The following is a 4,812-nucleotide window of genomic DNA, read 5'->3' as shown; positions in this document are numbered from 1 at the left end:
GGCCTTTGCAGTGACCTGCAAATCTACTTTAGTCATAAAACTTTGCCTGCTGCAGTAGTTAGGGCGTAACAAAAAGCATCATCTTAAATTACATGTGCAATAGGTCACATTGCGATTTTTTAAAAGATCAGACTGTGTGATTCTTGCTCACATCAAATATACACAGGTTTTTTTTTTAAAGAGAAGCTTGAATATTAGATGTACTTTTTGTATATATATTTTTCAGTCATTTTTGTATTTATTTTTGTTATAAATCATTGTCTTTGACTAACTGTTAGGCCAAAGACATAACTGAACTTTCAAATCCACTGTGTTTTTGAACTTCAGATTATGAGACCTGAGGCTTTCACTGCATTTTAATAAGTCACTGAAGGTGCCAATGCTTTCTAAAAATGTAAATATTTATTCCAGTGATGTGTATGGGGGCTTGTTTTGCCTGATACTTGTAACTTCATGTAATAGGAATTATCAGGTCTTGTAACACGATTTGTATATTACTTCAGACTATTTAACGATTTGGATACCAAGCAGAAGTAGGGTTCTTAGATACGGTTTTATACTTACTAAAAGAAAGTGAGAGGTTCTCTGGAAAAAGCTTTCCAGCTTCATAAGGACTTCCTATTTGGCAAAAGGCATTGACTACTGCAACTGTTATATAGCACTTGGAAGGAGGCTATAAATGCCTAACTTATAACTATGGGGATCTGAGCTGATCCACATTGAGACTACTGAATCATCTTGAATACCTGAATGTTGATAAAAGTAGAATCACACTGTTGTGTTTATCAGTCATCTAGTTATTGTAACATAACTGATACGAAGAGTTTACTTTTTTACCCATGTTCTAAAGTGTTGGTACTATTTAAGAATAAATATTTAATTCACAATTGTTTATTCCGTATAAAACAAAATTCTGCTCAAAAAGTATGCATGTTAATTGCTAGTAATTTGAACTATGCAAAAACCTCTTGGTGCTTTTTTCCCCTCATAGGGTAAAAACCTGCTAGGAGGGCAGTTGTCAAGTGTCCTATTTTTACTACTAACTTGGAACATACCTTCTTGGAAGGTGTGGTCACCTAAAAAGTTACCATTATGGAAGAGTGCATTAATTTAATAGACTCTTCTTCCTCCCACTAGATAATCTCAGTATGTTGTGACCCTGATTGTATGAACGCTTACACATGTATTTAGCTGTTACCCAGTTTTTGAGCTTTTAAAATTCTAGCTTATTTTCTGAAAGGCTCAGCAGCATCAGAAGCCAGGCTAATCAGGGGCTGAGAAGCTTGACAAATAGCCTTGGCTTTAAAAGCAGATTGTGGCCCTCGCCTAAGAACATGAATGTCTTAGCAGTGTTAAACTGAAAGTTCTTGAAAAATAAGTCATGTCACTGGTATACTTTAATCTCAAACTTTTTTTATACCAGCTAGCAATGCTACATCATTCCATGATATGAAATTACCTGTGGATATTTGTATAGGAGTGTGAAATAAATTTTTTTTTTAATTAAACATTGTTTTGGTAATAGTGATTTCTTATCATAATTAACTGAGGTAGCCATAGGTAAGTTCACTAGAAGAGTATGCTGAAAGTTGCAAGCTTTAACAAATTGTCTCATTCTCAATACTGCCATGTCGCAGTGCCCGCCCCCATGCAAAGGGGCAGATAACGCACCTGCAGGTGATAACACACAATCTCACACTCACAGGCTGTCTGCAGCTTGCTGCAGTTTCCAGCATTGGTGGAGTCAGGCACGGAGTCTGGCAGAGCAGGCTCTGGCAAAGCACGAAGTGTCAGCTCCTGTGGGGCAGAGCTACCCTCTCCCTCCACACTTCGCTCATGCTGCCCAGGAAAACCTTCAATGCAAGCAGTCTTCTAAAAGCTCCCCTGCCAGAAGGTGTTTCTGTAACTAGCGGAGATGGATGTATCCCCCAAAACTAGTCAAGGATTTCACATACCTCCCTGTATTTAGCAGTGGAAGTTTGATACTGACAGTCAATCACATGATTGCAGGGTACAGCTTCAACTCCACAAAAAAAAACCCAGAAAAGCCAAAAAGATGCAGGAAGAAAACACAACAGAGAAAACCTGTGGTTTATCTCTGTTTTTAAGATGTTAACCCTCACAGGATGCTTTGCTCACCTTTGCTGAAAGACCTTTTGATGCAACAGAGCCTGAAGATAAAGGTTAGCTGGATACATGCTAGACCAGTGTTTGTTGTTGCAGCCAAGAAACTTTTAGGATTAGAACCAGAAGGTGCTGCTCGGTCCTTCAGAGCACAAAGATGAATACTCAACCTGCTTTTATTAAACAATTCTCATTTACATAACTCCACCCACAAACATTTGTCCACAAGACAAAATACGGACTGGGAGAACAGTTAAGTAGCTGATCATAGGAAATACAGTACAAATACAGTATATTAGGTTTTATATATGCTCATATATACTATACACATATAGTACTAGATGTAGTATATACTACATACGCAGTAGTACAGTACTATACATAATAGTGTATGTGTATAGTATATATGTATATACATGCGTATATAAAGCCTAGTGTACTGTGTTTGTTATATATAGTGTGTGTGTGTGTAGTATGTGTGTATATATATGTAATACACACACAATATAGCCTAAGATACATAAATAGAATGCGAGTAAACTGCAATACCTTCCCATATGTTTAACTGTCACAGCACAGGAGACATATCTTATGAGAGAAGCTTTCAATACAAGGGACCATCACAGCATAGGTTCAATAACCACCTATGCAGAAGTTATATGTGGAAGAAGATGATGGAACAGGGTGCTTGGGCGCAAATGTCAGGAATCGGCTCATGAGGTGAAAGGAAGCTTTTGAAAGCAGCCCTAAAACTCCAATCCACATTCGGAGCACCCACGTTACAATGCTAACCATCACTGCAGCAGCATGTCTTAACTAAAATAAACAGACTACACAGAACCAGAAAGCTGCTTATGTACAAGCAACTGAAATAACCTCTCCCCACACAGAGTGGTGAGAATGTCAGCAGTTGCTTTGCAAAACCCAGGAGAACAAACTGTGATGAAACAGGTAACTGTAGCCAGTGCTCTGAGCCAGAAGAGAGGCACGGACCTGCTTTGGCCAGCTTGCCAGACAACACACCCATGTGTGACAAGAAGAATGTGAGCTATTTCCCTACGGTGGCTGTGTAAGCAGTTGCTTCAGTTTTTATCCCAGTCCTCAGACATCTTTAAATGTCCATTTGTCTTCCCAGGCCGTGGATTAATAATTACTACTACACACCTTTTATAACCTCATAAGCCTTGCTGGAGTCCTAACCACAATCCTCCTGAGAAAAAAAACACAGCAACTCCTTACCCTGAGGGATCACCACGGACATTGGCCTTAATCCCCAGCCAGGGTGTGATCTTGTCACTGTACAGGGGTGGGGGACCTGCAGTTTGCATTTTCCATACTCAAAGACGGACACCTTCCTTTCCTCCTTAATTTTCTAGCTCTGAAAAATGGTTGTTTGCAAGCAACACCTTTTCAGGGCCATACCTGCCTCAAAGATCCTAGAAGACACAGGCAGAGCACTGAGTTTTTAACAAGCAGAGGGTGTCCTTGCTGCTGCTTACCTGTCACAAAATAACATATACCCCCCCGTCGCCATTGATTGATATACAGTGCTAACTATTTATTTCCTTTTATCTCTCAATCTCAGTGTCTTCAGGGGATAGGGGAGGAAGGGACAGAAAAGTCAAATACTTTTGCCAGAAGCATATGAAATAATGCAACTGCTAAGCTGATTAAAAGAAGTGTTTGTGGGATATTGCTTGGTTTCTTGAAGTGGACGGGACCAACAGTTGACGTCATAGGGCTGAGAAGCATATCACTGCCAGCCAGTTTACGAGACAGCCTGATTAGCAAGGAGGAACAACATACAAATAGCTATCCTGGACTAGACCACAGATCGACCTACATCAGCATCTCGCCTCTGACAACGGCCAATAGTTAAGCACCATGATGGCGATACTTTGCTGTTCCTGTTCCCGTTCTGTTCCCACAAAAAGGTAGTGCTCAACTTCAGTAGCTATGATGTAGTATATTTTTCCTATGGAAGAAAAAGCCGTCCATGATAATAATAATAAAATTTCTCCGACTGCCTTCTGATCTTGAGTCACAAAGTTGTATGTGGCAAAAAATTTACAAACTCAAAAGTTTAATTATACAGTTGACAAAAATAAACAAACCCATCTGTATGTTCTTCTTGAATCTACTACAATTTGGTAACTCATACAGAAGCCACTCCATATTTTTCATCAACTTTGTTGCCATTTTTGTATCTTTTTATTTCTACTCCTCCAAAAAGAGAGACCAAAGCCACATCAAACCAATGTAACACTAAGAATTTTCTAGCATAGCAAAAGCAGCTGAACTTACTGACAAAACCCTAAGAACAACAACAAGCCTTTGTGCAGAGTAAGTACACAAGCTGAAAAGAGGCATGGATAGATAGATGGACCAGATGACTCTGCAGGCATCATAGCAAAGCATATAAACCATTGAAAGAAAGAGATATTCTATGGATATCCGTACCAGGCAACTTAAGTTTTTTTTCTTAATCTATGATGCACCTATTTTGGAGGAAAGGGAAGAAAAGAAAAAAAAGCACCAGTACATGCAGCAACCAAGAATGGTGACTTCCAGTAAGGGCTTACTTTTAGTATCACCTTAACAAACCAAGAAGTCTTTCTATGGAACACCTTGCAAGAATGCTGTGCTTCCAATTATCTTATTAAACCTTAAATTGAAAAAACCTTAAAT

This window comes from Pygoscelis adeliae, unplaced genomic scaffold, assembly GCF_000699105.1.
Source record: "Pygoscelis adeliae isolate BGI_AS28 unplaced genomic scaffold, ASM69910v1 Scaffold160, whole genome shotgun sequence".
In the NCBI taxonomy this organism is placed as follows: domain Eukaryota; kingdom Metazoa; phylum Chordata; class Aves; order Sphenisciformes; family Spheniscidae; genus Pygoscelis; species Pygoscelis adeliae.
This window is presented reverse-complemented; position numbering follows the sequence as displayed.